This window comes from Suricata suricatta, chromosome 2 (genome assembly GCF_006229205.1).
Source record: "Suricata suricatta isolate VVHF042 chromosome 2, meerkat_22Aug2017_6uvM2_HiC, whole genome shotgun sequence".
Lineage (NCBI taxonomy): Eukaryota > Metazoa > Chordata > Mammalia > Carnivora > Herpestidae > Suricata > Suricata suricatta.
The window spans coordinates 29,205,630-29,221,975 of record NC_043701.1 but is presented as its reverse complement, the minus strand read 5'-3'; the positions used below and the strand labels follow the sequence as shown (position 1 = coordinate 29,221,975).

The 16,346-nt window shown below is 37.4% G+C and overlaps 2 long non-coding RNA genes across 2 annotated transcripts in view; both read right to left on the bottom strand.

Moving 5' to 3' along the window:
• Positions 1-7,022: 7,022 nt before the first annotated feature.
• LOC115305467 lies at positions 7,023-10,594 on the bottom strand. Its single transcript, XR_003914794.1, has 2 exons — positions 10,531-10,594; positions 7,023-7,164 (listed from the first exon to the last, which is right to left on the bottom strand). It is a non-coding gene; the product is annotated as an uncharacterized LOC115305467 (long non-coding RNA).
• Positions 10,595-10,611: 17 nt separating this feature from the next.
• The window catches only part of LOC115305464, a 29,536-nt gene continuing 23,801 nt past the window's right edge, over positions 10,612-16,346 (bottom strand). Inside the window, exon 3 of the long non-coding RNA XR_003914793.1 lies at positions 10,612-10,677. This is a non-coding gene — a long non-coding RNA (uncharacterized LOC115305464). The remainder of the gene's footprint in view (positions 10,678-16,346) is intronic.

Genomic DNA, 16,346 nt, shown 5'->3' with positions numbered 1-16,346 from the left:
AGTTTCAAAGTCTTATATTTTGCAACAAATAATCATAGTTAAAAAATAAAAGAATGCAAGCATCCATTGGCTATATGAACAAAACTAACACCAGGGTATTTGGCGGGTGAATGAAGGAGACCTTAAGGACTTAAGTAGACAGCCCCAAATCTAGTGTATGGTAATTGTTAGGCCTAGGGATTCTTCTCACTCTGATGGATATAGGATATGTGATCTCTGGGACATTGTATGAGACCAGAGTTTCAACCCCATGAAGTCTGAAGTTAGAGTTCTTGCTGGGTATCATTTACACTATGCAGATCGTTGCCTAACATTGTACAAGGGGTTTTGGAGCCTCTGTTTGGCAGCCAGCCATGATTCACTGCAGCGGCATATTTTTGAGGCAGCTGGTCTTCTGTATACACACACACACACACACACACACACACACACACACACACATACACAGACACTCAACTCACTGCAGAAATTAACCCTTTCTCACCTAACAATACATTCATACCCTGACTTCACACTGCCCGTAAGAATCATGTCTTACTCACTGAGGGCCAGTTGTGTGCCAACTATTTCCATATAAAACCTCTAAGCTTCACAACAGCTCTATTAGGCAGGTATTACTATTCTCAATGGACAGATGAAAACTTAGAGGATGAGTATCTGACCGAGTTTTCAGAACTAGTGTAAGGCTTAACTGATTTCATACCAAGATTGTCTGGTTCCCAAACCCTTCCTCCACTAAAAACTAGTGATCTATTCATGCATCACAAGAGGACCTAGAGAGCGGACTAAAGCTCTTTTGAAGTACAAACTCTTAAAAAACTATTAGGAATTCAGGTAAATTCTATTATTAAAATTGCAAGCCTATTTTCCTTATTACCAGAGCTGTCTTGCTTGAGAACCTTAAGAACCTGTGATTACTTAAAGTGTGTGCTTTAATCTCAATGATATGTTGTATTTTAAATATTCATTTTTCTAGGGTCACCTGGGTGGCTCAGTTGGTTGGGTGTCTGACTTCAGCTCAGGTCATGACCTCACGGTTTGTGGGTTCGAGCCCTGCATTGGGCTCACTGCTGTCAATGTGGATCCCAATTCAGATCCTTTGTTCCCCCTCTCTCTCTGCCCTTCTCCTGCTTGTGCTCTCTCTCTCTCAAAAACAAATAAAACATTAAAAAATTAAAAATAAATAAAAAGATATTAATTATTTTAAAGAAATAATTTACTTTAGGAAAGCACTACAAAAGTTGTCAAAATTTCAAAAAAGGAAGGGAATTGCCAATAATGTGGTCAGAATGCAGTATGGTAAAGGCTGGTTGCCCATCTCCCAAAGGGACCTCCGGGGTTGGCCTTCTCTAGTGAGTTTGCCATGACCTAACTGGGGCACAGGCTTCAACGTTTTGAGCTTGATTTGTGTCTGATACTAAAAGTTATTTCTATTAAGTAAGAGTTTTTATTCCTCCAGACTGGTTTTTACATGGGAAAAATCATTAATAGGTTGTTAGGTTTTTAAATATTCAATTTATTATAGTTATAAGGAAAAAAGGATTAGTTCTTCTTTACAGTTGTCAGTTCATTTTATAAATCTTATTATCCCATGTAGAAGGCTAGCAAATTTTCACACTTTAAAAGAGGCCTTTAATTACTATCTAAAAGGGGTTATAAACCTTGTTAATTAAACTATGTTTAACATTTTAAACTGCATTAATACATATAACACGCTTAAATTCTTTCAACACAGACATAAATTATCTAACACGCTTTCTCAAGTATTTAAGCAATACTTAGAAAATTAACAAATGAAACTTTAAAAATGGTTTCCTTTAAGTTTTTTAGATGTTCAAAAACTGTATATAATAAATCAGTTTTTAATTAGCCAGGTGTAAAAGTGTCCTATACATATATATTACAGATATATTTTTAAGTTTATTTGTTTTGAGTGAGTGTGCATAGGAGGGGCAGGGAGAATGAGAGAGAGAGAGAGAGAGAGAGAGAGAGAGAGAGAGAAAGCATCCCAAGCAGTCTCCACAGTGTCAGTGCAAGGAACCCAATGCAGGGCTGGAACTCATAAATGCATGAGATCATGACCTGAGCCAAAATCAAGAGTCCACCACTTAACCAACTGAGCCACCCTGGTGCCTCTACTTTACAAATATTTAGCATAGCAAGTGTGCATACATTAACTAATGTAAAAATATTAATAATAGCTTTTGGAGCTCTAAAACATTTCTACAATTAATTCTTAATCTTCGTAGAGTGTAACATTCTTTTCCCCAAAGGAAACATATAGCATCTCACAAAATTTTAGGGGTTATATCACCGTACAACTTGGGAGCTGCCATCTCAGCTTCTCAATGAATCAAGACTAGCCCCCTGATAAGACTAGACCGGATTCTGTCTCTGCCAGGGATGGAACATCCTGAGCCCTGGAGAATGCAGCAGACTATAATAAGGACTTAGAGTGAAAGAAGATAACTTCATGGGGCCCATAACCATTAGAAATGAATCACATCATTATCTAATTTTCAAGTCAGGTTAGAGTCCTACCCAGGTGGTCATGCCTCTTAATTGGATTTTGGCTTTCCTTAGTCCTTAAGACAAATATATTCACATCTAGGTGTAAAGACATTTGAATGTAAGGCATTCCAGCATTTTCTCACTCTAATCAAACTACCCAACTCTTCCTGGATTGAATTCTGAAATGTCTTAGAGCTTTGTCTGACAATTTTGCTCACAACTTCTAACATCATTCTATTTACAGACACATCTCTTAAGGGCAGATGCACACTAGCCAGGCATCATTAACAAGAGTAAATGATCAAAACAAAATGCCAATGTATTAATTTCAAGGAGAAGTAGGGCTGGTAAGAAAGCCAGGCACTTAAAATCTTCTGGTGCACACTTTATCTTCATTTAATCAAGGCTCATGAAGTGGTGAGTTATTACCTGGTGAGTATGAATCAGAACAAGAGAAATTAAATATATGATTTGGATAAACATATATTATCCTTCCTGCTTCAAAAATTTGGTACCAGCTAAAAAGCAAATATGGAGTCAAACAGATACAGCTCAAAATATCAGCTTTATTACTAATGAAGGCTATAGATTCAGCTTTAGCTACCCAACTAAGTACACTTGATGCTGTTTCTTCACTGAATTAGACCAGCCGACCTTGTCCCTAGTACAGCTGCTCCATCCCAGCTCCCCTCACAGCCAGGCCCCTGACAACAGGGAAGCAGAGAGACCTGAACCTATGCATCCTGTGGGAAGATGGGTTTCCAAAGAGGGGAGACTTTGAGAGAGACAGACAGAAAGGGTGGCAGAGTGCCATCTCTCTCTTCCACATTTCTCTTATCAGATAAGACATTTCTTATCCTGCTAGAAGGGGTAAACTGGGGGAAAGAGATGCCAGGAGTGTTTCTCTTAGGGAATCCTTCCACATAAAGACTAGGGAATGAGTGCTCCCTGAGCCTTGGTGACAGCCATCTCCACAGGAAGCAGTGAGCCCATCTGCCAGGGCAGCGCGGGGATAGTGCTGTTTGTGTACCTGAACCAGGACTGCTCAGCCCGTTGGAGGCAAGAAAGACACGGCCGGTGTCTGCCCCTGGAGTTCTCATCTTCCCACACTTCCGCTGCCGACCAATCCCTTTTCTCACTTGCAGGTAGTTGTGCTGTGTTTTCTTCTTCTTCTTCTTTTTTTATTCTGTTAACATATTAAATCAGGTTGATGTCAAGTTCCATGAGCTCCTGGAAGCTAGTCTGCCTTTCTAAACACTCTTTGCATGTCTCTGCCATGATCCATTATACCTCCGTCTTAGTTCTCTCCATTCCAAATTCATGAAGGATGACCCAGTCCCCAGGAAAGTCATGATAGATTCTGTGGAGCTATAACTATTCTGTGAGACTGGGAGATTCTCTTCTGTTTACATTCTCCCGGGAACCTTCATTGAATGGCAGTAATTGATTTCTTTTTATGGATACATCTGGTTTGCTGCTCAGTTTTTCAAAACTAAAACATAATTGTTTAGGAATAAATACATACATACATACTGAATCTATTTTTTTCAGCATGAGAAGATTAGTATAAAAGTAAAAAATGAGGTTCCTACTGAGACAAGAGGAAGGGAAATGCAATTGGAAAGGAGCTCAGGGTGCTAAGTATTGTGAATATTCTATTCCTTAACCTGAGTAGTGAGGACACAGGTGTTTATTATTACCACAAACACATTAGTTACCTGTCTTCATAATTTTGTATACAAATGATACATTTCAAAGAAAAAAGTAATTTGTCCATGATAAAAATGACAAGCAATGATTCTATTTATGTAAATTTTTATGCATGTGTATGTATGCATAAAAATAGACATGTGTGAAATACAATCATAAAAATGTTAATGGAAGATCTCTCAAGATAACGGGATTCAGATTATTTTTGGTTAGTTTGTGTTTGAGGGTTTTTTTTTCCTGCATTAATGTTCTTATGTTATGAATGTAATTAGAAAAATCAATAAAGCTATTTTCATTGAGAACCAAAAAGAAACAGAACTGCTGCACACAAAAAGTTGTTAAATGAAATTGTATATGTAGCTTTGAGTTTTGAATTCATTACTCAGTTGCATTTTTGGGCATTTATTTTTCTCTACGTAATGGAAACCCGGTACCTGGTGCACTGTGTGGTGCACGGGTTCAAGCCTCACTGCGGGCACCAAAACCAGCATTGTTTTTCTATTGCTGCTGCAGCAAGTTACCACAAATGAAGCGACTTAAAACGGCCCACGTTTATCACAATTCTGAAGCTCAGAAGTCCAACACAGGTCTCCGTAGACCCAAATCAAGATGCTTGTGAGGCTGCTCCTTTCTGAGGCTCCAGGCGATGGTGTGTTTCCTTGTCTTTCACAGCTTCGAGAGACTGCCCCTACTTGTTGGCTCACGGCCCCTTTTTCCTTCTCTCTATCCATCTGCCTTCTGATTCTTTCCTCTGCCTGGAAGGTTCTTTTAAGGACTCGTGCAATTAGGTTAATTTCGCCATTTCAAAGTCGTTACGATTAGTCATATTTTCAAAGTCTCTTTATTCGTGTAAGATAGTATGTTCATAGGTTCTAAGAATCAGAACAGAAACATCTTTGGGTGGTTATTGTTCTGCCTACTATATCTGGCTTAAAGATACAGAAATATAATTGAGTTTATCTATAGATAACTTTTCTCTAGTTAAAAAATATAGACGAAAACTCATTTTGATCTTCAAAAACACATTGTCAAATATGAACATAACTTTAATTTAGTAAAAATAACTTCTGAACAAAAAATGGAAAATGCTGTTTATGACAATGACTCAGTTGAAAAATAGGCACATTTATAAATTGTCAAATAAAAATGCAGTCATGTAAATACTGAAAGCTCAAACCTTATAAATAATTTAGGGTTTCAAAAAATAAGGTTTCTTCAATGAGTTTTTAAAAAGGCTGTAAAATCAGACTGCCACAAAGCAGGAGAAGGAATTATCACACATATGTTTATCCCTCAGCCAGGGCCAGCTTCCCGAATAGGAGTCGGGGATGACAGTGGGAGGGGCGCCTGGCTGGCTCGGTCTGTAGAGTGTGTGAGTTGATCTCAGGGTTGTGAGTGTGAACTCCACATGGGGTGTAGAGATCACTTAAAAAATAAAAAATTAAATTAAATTAAAAAAGAATACCAGTGGGAGTCATTTACTACACACAATTAAGGCCTCTTTTCCCATCTCATCTATTACCTTTGTTGAAACTTCTTCCAATAAGGATTTATTCCTTTGGGTTCAAATCCTCTGTGATAATGCCAGCTCTTGGAATATAAGCTAAATATTGGCAAAAACCTTGGTCTGAATTTGTTAAAAACCAGGGTAAAGCTTGACATTTGAGGAAGGAAGTGTACCCGAAGAACTCTACCAGAAACTAGGAATGGGTCATTGAAATGGAAAATACAAGAATCTAACTTTTCCTATTTTCTATTTTTTAAATGCATCATCCTGTACCAATAATGACAAGTCTTGCCAACCAGCCAGAGGGAAATAAGATATAAGAGTATAGAGGCATTTTTATTAAATTTATAAATTTGATGTCCTGGCCAGAGAGGACAGTGACAAGGAATTCTTGATGAAATAATATGAGAGGTAGATGTAATTTTCAAGAAATGGAAGCAGATACATGCGGTCTATCATAAATCATTGATCATAGTTATGCCTAATGTTTCATAACATTTTCCATGCAGTGCGTATTGTTGATTCATATTAATAAAAAATAACCTGAAATTAATGCTAAATGCCCTCAGAAAATGTTGCAAAGAAAGGACATTGCTTACAGGATTACTTCTGCTTCTGCTCAAAAGAGTTTGAAAGCTTTATATCACTCAGTGGCATATTTCATTTAAAGCAGGCTTGTCGACTTTCATCTCTGTGCTATGTATAGCATGCTGAACTATCTTCCTAAGATCAAAGGGGAACTCACTGTACTTTATTTACAAACGCAAATTTAATGGGTAACCAAGGTAGGTATTTTACTAAACTGACTAGTCCCTTTGAACTAATATCTTCACTGATCCATAGACCATGCTCAAATGTGGAGAAGGCTTCCTTGAGTCTGGAAAATGTTCTTAGCCTAATTGGTGCACTTTCTTTGAACTGCATGCCATGGATTTTATTATGCCGTAAGTGCACAACAGAGGTTTCTTCAGGACACATGAGTGTTAAAATCCTTTAGGAAACAAAAAGCGAAACAACTAAAAAATATACCAACACTGCAAAATTGAAGCTGCTTTATTTCATTATCAGTGGGTAAAAATAACTCGCCCCAAAGTACATGATTATAGTATTAGTAGTTTATAATACTAGATGCAGTAATTTGTGTGTAGCTGGCTAGCTAATAGCTTACAATACTCACTTCTACATTGATTTAAGGGGAAAATATGTTCTGTGTGTCACATTAATATAAATGTGAACGTGAATATATGTGAAGCAACATTGAGCAGTTGAAAGAATATAGATTTAAGAGTCTTACATTCTAATACTCCATTATAAGAACAGGGTGATGTTGCCAAAGTTGTTACTATCTCTGAATCTCAAATTCCTCATCTTCAAAATAAGAAGTCTTCTTTTTCGATAGACATCAATGCTCCTCACCAGAATTTCTGGCTCTGGTCCTGTGGGACACAAGAAGGAATTGCATTCTCTTGCCCATTGAGCTTATTATGCATGGTGCTGTAACTTGCTTTGGCCAAATAAATATAAGGGGAAGAAATATGTCATTTCTGGGGAAAAATGTTAATTGGCATTATGAAACTTTACAGAAGTGTATTTCTTTTCTGAGACAATCTTGGAAACATGATATGTAGTTGCAAGATTGAGCCACCACAGGGTGAAGAGCTGCCTTTGGGTAGTAGTTGGATTTAAATCTTGCTGTTTTGGGGAGCACCTGGTGGCTCAGTGGGTTAAGCGTTTGAACCTCATAGTTTGTGAGTTCAAGCCCCACATCTGTGCTGATAGCTTAGAACCTGGAGCCTTCTTTGGATTCTGTGTCTCCCTAATTCTCTCTGCTCCTCCTCCACTCGTGCTGTCTTTCTCTCACAAATAAGTAAATATTAAGAGAATAAATAAATGAAATCTTGCTGTTTTAAGTACTGAGAGTTGTTACCACAGTTGTTCCCTATTCTGACTGAATATCCCTGTAAAATTAATGGAAGGATTAAGTAAAATCATATAAATAAGGCACCTGAGTGGTTAGGACATATTAGTTGATTTATAAATGCTGGTTCTTTTCCTTATCTTTTCTCTAATCTTGTCCACTTTTTAAAAAGTGAACATGCTGTCATAAGCTTACAATAATATCAAGTTAATAATTTTCTCTTCACTCCTTCCATCCTTTCCCATTATCTTTTCACCTCTTCTGCCTCTTTCCCTGGCTCACAGCAACCAGCTCTTACAGGCAGAAGTAAAAATCTAGACATATATTTTATAAAAATGTCCATACTCCTCTTAGTGGTAATATCAAGAAAGAGATATTTTTTTAATTTAGACAGAGAGAGTGCATGAACAGGGGATGGGGCAGAGGAGCAGAGGGAGGGAAAGAGAATCTTAAGGAGGCTCCGCACTCAGCATGGAGCCCAAGGTGGGGCTCAATCTCTTGACCCTGGGATCATGAGCTGAGCTGAAATCAAGAGTCAGACACTCAACTTGCTGAGCCACCCTGGTGCCCCCCAAGAAGGAATTTAAAGATTGGTTAAAAACTGCAACTGCAATTTTTGTCCTCCAGAACCTGCAAAGGTATACTTCTCTGGATTGTCTTCCTTTGATGTATCACTTCTAAGGACTTTCCAAGAACCACGGCAGTTCTGAAGAGCATTTTCTATCACATTTACTTCAGCGTCATAGTTTCCCTTGGTTTAATTGCTCTGTGAATAACTATATTTCTGTTTAGCTTATCTTGGTCTTATGTTGAAAGTTTGTTTTGTTTTGTTTTGTTTTAATTTACTGCAGTACCTGGAAGATGAAAGCATACAGAAATATACAACAAAATAACTTTTCTGGTTCAGTGAATGCAAGAAATGGCCCAGAACTTAATATTATTAACATATATAGACTATTGACTATGTGCCAGGTGCTTTGCTAAGCAAAGCCCATACCCTGAACCAATTCCTAGTACCCGTATCACAATGTTGGTGTTGCCCAAAAAGCCATTCTGTAATGTACTAAGTCATGTGGTTATAGAGGTATATTAGCAGATTGTTCTACACTGATTTCTTATATGCCAAGCCCCACCCTTCAATCCCCACTAAATAATTGACTGCATACTACTTGCCTCCATAATAAATGGATTGTCTAGATGTACGTATAAGAATATCACATATAGAGGATATTTGTTTCTGTAAATTTCCTGCAAATCAGAGAATGGAAGAAGAGGGAGATGCCTTTGCTTTCTCTTTGTCATCCAGGGCTCAGGTAGCAATTATTTATTAAACTATTGGATTACTTACAGAAAACATTTACAAGAAGCTATTTTAACCCATATTTATTGAATTATTGAATATTATTGTATAGAAGACACTATACTAGGAATATTTATGAAAATCAGAGATTTGACCCTTGCGTCTCCAAACTCAATTTTGGAAGGGAAAATGGTTGAAAGATATGCTAGATTGTTGTTGTTGTTGTTGTTGTTGTTGTTGTTTGTTGTTGTATAGCTGTGGTCACTGGCTGTAATGGAGAAGAGAAGAACACAGCTCTAGATTTCTTTGCATAATATTTTAATTTCATTCCATATTTAAGTTAATTAAAATTGCTATGGAAAATTATCTCTAGTGCCTTCTGTTCTCATTCCATTCTGAGGAAGAAAGAAAGAGAAGACATTCATTACTCTACCCATTAATTTCCTCAGCGTTAATTTTTTAATGTAAGGAGGCTGCTTAGAATTCTTTAGAAGTTCTGAGGTGGAAAGGAAATATCACATGTATTAACCAAAGGAACAGAAGGATAAGATCAAAGAGGAAATGAATAGTTATAAATATGGTTTTCTAGATTAGCAAACAATATTGCTTTAAAATGGTAACTAGCTTCATCATCTTTATTTCTACCTCAACTGTACATATGTATTTCTGCTATTTGTACATATATGTATACATATGTGTGTGAAGGATTCTTAATTTGTGCATATATGAATTCCTAAGAATTTTGTAATTGAGACTTCTTGAAAGTCTGTCATTCACTTGACTCCACTGTAAAATACCTCCAATTCTACAGAGAGGAGTTATATGGGAGAACAATATTGGGGCTAAAATGTGTCATACAGTTTGATATAATTTAACATGGATGAATAAAGATCTGAACGTAAGTATATGTGCAGAGTCAAAAAGAATGTGAGAGGACATCTAGCTCATACTGTGTCTCTAGGTAGGGGAGTCCTTAAATTATCAAAGGCAGATGGTTATTAAGAACATTTCCTTGATTAATCATGAATTTGCTGCAGGGAGAAGAGCTATAGATGGAGGGATAAGTAAGCTGATACTTCCCCAGAGAACAATTTAAAATCTTAATTTTGATAAATGTCTGTAAATTAGGACACTAACACATGCTAATTATAGCAACTGACTGAAGCAAAAGTAACACAAAGATAAAGGAAGATACACTACCCCATGTCTTAATAATTTATATACATGTATACTGAGGACAACAGAGTCCCAAATGGATGAGGATTACACTCTAGGCCTAAATCTCAGTGGTAAAGAATTCCTAGGTGACAAAGAAATACTTACCTATACCTTGATCAAATGTAATATAGTGCCTTGTCAGGAAAACATCTCCCCAAAAATATATTTTAACTATTTAATGCTTTGGTAGGAACGAATTGTTATATCATTCCCATTTCCATGAATTTATCTTCACTTTAAATGGGATCTAAGAGTACAGAAAGAATAAGATAAATATTTCATTTATAGCAGTTTTATCTAATTGCCAAAAATTGGAACAAGTTACATGACCTTCAGTTGTACATCCATCAGTGGAATACTACTTACCATTCAAAGGAAGACACTTCTGATACACACAGCAATATTGGTGAATCTCAAATGAAGATTTGCGCTAAGTAAAAAGAATTTGTTCAGCCAACTCAAAGAGTTACATACTGTTGGGTTCTGTTTCTGTGACATCCCGAAAGTGGCAAACTATAGGGATAGAAAACGATGCAGTCAGAAGTTTTGTATGTCAGCGACTAAGCATGATAATGAGTAAGAGTAAGGATAGTGACAAATGAGATATAAGTGAATTTGGAAGAATGAATGAGATTGTACTATATCTTGCGATGCATTTTTCAAAATGCAGAAAGAATGACTTGCATTCCATGTACACAACACATCAATAAAAAAATACCACTACCAACAAAAAGGAACATACTATGGTTAAGTGAAATGTACAACTCTGACAAAACCTGATGTACTAACTTCTGTGGATTTCCCTAAGGTGAAAGAGGTGACTGTAGTTTGGCACAGAACTTCTTTTGGCATTTAATTCACAAGTGCCTGTATAAACATATGTCTGTCTCTTTAAAAAGGTATGCTTTATGTGGCATAAGCAGAAAGTTGATGGCTTTGCAGCTGCTCACATTCGTGCAGTTTTCATTATTTGATGTCCATGGGAAGTAAATCTATTCTTTTGTCAGAAGAAGCAAAAAGTTTGCAGTTTTATTAGTTTATTTTTTATTTTTTTATTTTAATGTTTGTTTTTGAGAGAGAGAGAGATACACAGACAGATGGAACATGAGTGAGGGAGGGGCAGAGAGAGACAGAGACACTGAATCCAAAGCAGGCTCCAGGCTCTGAGCTTTCAGCACAGAGCCCGACACAGAGCTCAAACTCACAAACTGTGAGATCATGACCTGAGCTGAAGTTTGCCACATAACTGACTGAGCCACCCAGGTGCTCCATTAGATAATTAGTTTAAGGGATGCTTTTGAAACTGGAAAGACCAAGATAAGTTGTGTCCTGGTTTTTAAAATAAGGGAATTAATTAAAAAATATTTTTAAGAGTACATGTCAATTTTAGTGACATAAAAATGGACTTTTCCAGGAGAAATTATTATAAAATACAAATGGTTGCTACATGATGCAAAAGATATATACATAAAAGGCACTAGTTTGATGAATCTGTTATGAAAATATAAGGATCCCTGTAGAAAGAAGAGATTATATAGAATGAGGTTATCAAGAATAAACATTTATTAGATTTCTGGAAGTTTTGACCATTTACTCTCCTTCTTAAACTGATTATGTGATCCCTTGCTAGCCAGGGCCTTCATTCTTATGAATTTAGAGCAGCTAATATCAAATTCTATCCTGCATAATTTTTTCTACCAAAGTACCCTTAAAAATACTTTAATAACTTCTCACAGTGATATTCAGAATTATTCCTAGACATGCATTTATCTTTTTTCTTTTCTGTGTATGTTCTTAAGAAATTTACCAATGAATTAACTTGGTTAAATGAAACAAGGTATTGCTGGCAGACAGGTTTATTTATTATTTTTTTCTGATTGTGAATTTCAAAAATTTGTAATCCATTTCAGATAAATATTGATCAAGTTAAATTATTATGAATGTGTGTCCATTAGCAAGTTGATTCCAAGGAAACTGCACCAAATCCTACCCTATGTGATAAAACAAAATTTATTATATCAGTTGAGCTAATTCATGAGATTTTCAATTTTTCTAAAAAAATTTATAAAGATTGTTAATTCTCACTTTAGGACTCTTATTCATTCAGTGTTCTTTATTTAGTAATAATCTTTGCAGAAAAGAGAGGATGGGATATAAAATATTAGGAAATGATTCTTAAGGAGAATCTTAAGTGGAGAATGCGCTGATCCAAATATTCTTTTCTGTACAGCTGTTTTGAGTTTAACAACGGCAGTGAAAACAGGATATATATGTAAGTGACTCATCAACGCATGTTAATCACACAAAGACAGTTATCTCTTACTCAGTGATGACTGAAATTTAGACCTGAGTAATTCCTGGCTCACTCAAGGAGGTTAGACCTGTGGAATGTCTCAGTCTCTCAGTGTTTGGGTGTCCTAAAACAGCAGACAGAGTCTAAAGGTCTTTCCTCAACACAGGAGGTGCAGGTAAGATTCGTATCCCTCAGACTTAACCCTCATATTTCAGCCCCACTCCACTTAAGAAGAATGTCATGGCCTCAGGTCCTTGCACGAGTTGGAGAATATGGATGCAGGCCAGCAAAATTCAGTGTAAGATAACAGTGTAAGATATGAACTTCTGAGTGCTGTGGCTCCCTGCTGAATGGAGGTATGGAAGTCATAGTTAAAGGTCATGGGGGCATTTACTTTTTCTTCCCGGAAATATCACATATGCAAGGAAATGAGAAATGGGGGGAAATGAGAAGGCTGATGGAAAGCTGAAGTGGCCCTCGGAAGGGAAGCTAGACACACACACATTCTTAGAGAAGTGATTAACGAATCAGAGATTATGCTTCTAGTCCAGCGAAAGTGCACAAAGCACAAAAAGTGGGTTTTTATGAGAAAAACTAAAGCCTCTAGGGTTTGAGCTACGTTCTCTCAGGAGGAAAGGCACAGATCATTTGTGGCACTATATCGCTTCCTCATGAAAGCAAGCTTCAAAAGCTGTGGCAGTGCTGGGGTGGGTCTTCACGCACACTGCAGGGGTCAGTCCCGTGTCTCTGTCCAAAGCTGGAAAACTAGAATTCTATCTAAAACGATTTCTTAATTTTCAAGATAGAATATTATCTTCCTCAAAGTGATTTTTTTTAAGTTTATTTATTTACGCGTTTTGAGAGAGGTGAGAGCGCCAGTGCCGAAAGGGCAGAGAGAGTCCCAAGCAGGTTCCATGCAGTCAGAACAGAACCCCATGGGGGCCTGGAACCCATGAACCTGCGAGGTCATGACCTGAGTGAAAACCAAGAGTTAGATGCTCAACGGACTGAGCCACCCAAGTACCTCTTCCAGAAAATGATTTTTCATTACAAATAAGGCTAATGCAAAAGATTGTATTTTTGAAGGTGTGTGAAGAATAAAATTGAAATGAACTTGTAGAGTTTCCTCAGGGAGGCTTACTGATGGAGGCTCCTATGGGACTTCCCAGGAGACGCAGGAATTTGAGTGTAAAGAAAGTCTCTTGTCAGGGAGAGGAAAGAGTTTATCTTGGTTGACTAGTTTATACTTGTAGAAAAGCAAAAACTTGGGGATGAATAGGTTTTCCTAGAACTTCTTGTAGTGAAGATCAATTAGACTCACCACCTTCAGTTAGGTGCCATTGCATTAGAGTAATGAAGAAAGAAAAAATTTCAAAGTAGCAAATTATATGTTCATAAAATACATTAGAGGTAGATATAATTAAAATTTTATATCTATTATCAAAAGCTAAAAAAAACCACCAACTTCATAGAGGTTGACATTATGTCCAGGACTAATGGGAAGGGCAGGCTCTGAAGCTTCCCTTAATACTGACCCATTCTGAACCACACACTTGAGTCACAGACCATGGGTGCAGATACAGATGACTCAACCAGTTCATGCTGACAAAAGAGTCGGTCCTTGTCTAAACTTTAGTCAGGCTCTTCTGAGCCATTTTTCAACTAAACCTTGACTCTTGGGTTTTTGTGTTCCTCTCCACATTGTCCAATTTTAGCAAGATTTTTGTTGTTTTAGCCAGAATCCGCCATCCTTGATATCTGACCACGTGACTTCAATATCTAATCAGATTCCTTATCCTCTGATACCCACCTGCCAATGATATCTGATCACCTTTCACCAACAGCCCTACTAGGTCAATTTAGCCAGAATTCCCTCTTACTGCTGATACTTTCCCTTAGTAATTTTCCATCCACCAACCCTCAGCCTGTTCCTTGGGTAAAAATTCTTGCTTTCCCTCGTTATACTCAGGATTGAGCCCAGTTCTAAACTGAGGTCTCTCCTCTATTGCAACAGTTTTTCTGAATAAAATATTTTTACTGCTCTAAGTATTGCCCAAGTCTAGTTTTTCTTTGACAATACGTCCTCTGGTAAGACCACATAGTTAATGAGAAGGCTGTTCTACACTAGATGTTCCTATTGTAAAACAGAAGTTGTAACTCGGAGTTAAACCTAATCAGGCTTCTCCTAAAGGTTGCTTGTCCAGCAGGGCTCAGCCGATGCTAACTCAATGCTGTGGTTCTCCTGCAGCATTTTATGGTGTTCATCATCATTATGTATTTGAGAGCCACGTAGCCATAAATAGAGCCATTGGAAGCTAGGCTCTTTAGCTATAGCTAGGTATCTTGTCAAATTTATCCAACTCAGATTACAGCAATATTCAAGTCCCATCTTGCCAGGACATCTAGGCCTTCACTAACTATATTTTAAACCACAGGAGGCTTTTTATAATGGCTAAAATTATGAGACTTACAGAACTGTCATCAATTATTTGACTTGGCCAAGGACATGCATTATTAATCCTTTCTTATATCCACCTTTTTAGCTGTGCCAATAAATAAGTGGTGCATGTAAGAGAGAGAGAAAAACAGAGATGGTCGTGGAGGGAAAGGAAGAGACAGGGGCATGAAGGCATATCTATATGCATGTCTACTTGTTTTTTAAAATTTATTTATTTTTGAGAGACAGAGAGAGACAGAGCATGAACAGGGGAGGGGCAGAGAGAGAGAGACATAGAAAATCTGAAGTAGGCTCCAGGCTCTGAGCTAACAGTCAGCACAGAGCCCGACATGGGGCTCGAACTCACGAGCCGTGAGATCATGACCTAAGCCAAAGTTGAGGCTCAATCAACTGAGCCACCCAGGCACCCCTCTACATGTCTGTTTGTATGTTGATGGTATATATGAAATTTATGTGTGGAGGGAGAGACAAATCTATGTGGTTAGGGTAAGCAATAAAACTTATAAAAAAATAAAAGTTTTGAAACTATAATAGTAGCTCCCTAACTGTAGAGGTCATGTCTTTGAAAATTCCTGTGGGAGAGAATTTAGTTAAGAAAAATAGAACAGGACAACTGAAGTCTGGAATTAACCAATTAAAGCTGTTACACTTTTATGATCACTCCACAAAGCAGAAAATAAACTCTTATCACTAAAGATAAGATCGATAATGATCCATAAAAGCAAGTAATAATTTGTTCTCTACTATTACTTTTGATTTACCACCTAAGTCACTACAGAGGCTCCTTCCCTTTGCTGCAGCTTCAACAAGATATATGCATAGCTGTTGGATGCTTCGGGAGTCATAGTCCATGAGGTCCAGGCTCAGATCAGCGATACAGTTAGAATGCAACTGAAGAGATAATTTTTAAAAATTTAAGCCCTTCACATGCATTTCTTAAAGTCTATGAAGGAAGCATATTTCTAATGCAATATTTAAAATTCTTCCCTCGCTCTTCAGCTCTTCTCTCATATTCTGTGCTACTCTCTTTGAAATTCCTCTGAAAAACTTCCATGAAAGTTTTAATCCTCAAACCATTTTATACTCACATTCAGTCCACATTCCTTTGTCTAATAGTTCATCACAGAAGCCTCAAAGACATGTGGAATAAGACAGGACCTTTTTTGGAGATCAGTGGGGATGGGGGTGGGGGTGTGAGAAACTGACTAGATGAAGCCAGAATTTATTTTAGTAGATAAGGGGAGGAGAAAGGCCAGCACCATTCACTGTTTAATAAATTTGCCATCTCACATCCAGAAGACATTTTTGCTTAACGCCTTTCTGATTTAATGACTTAAAGATGCTGACATCTACATGCCAAGCCCTCCCCCTGCTTCCATGCCTCATCTTCCCAGTTCATCACCATCAGCTTTATTTTGTACATGACCCAGC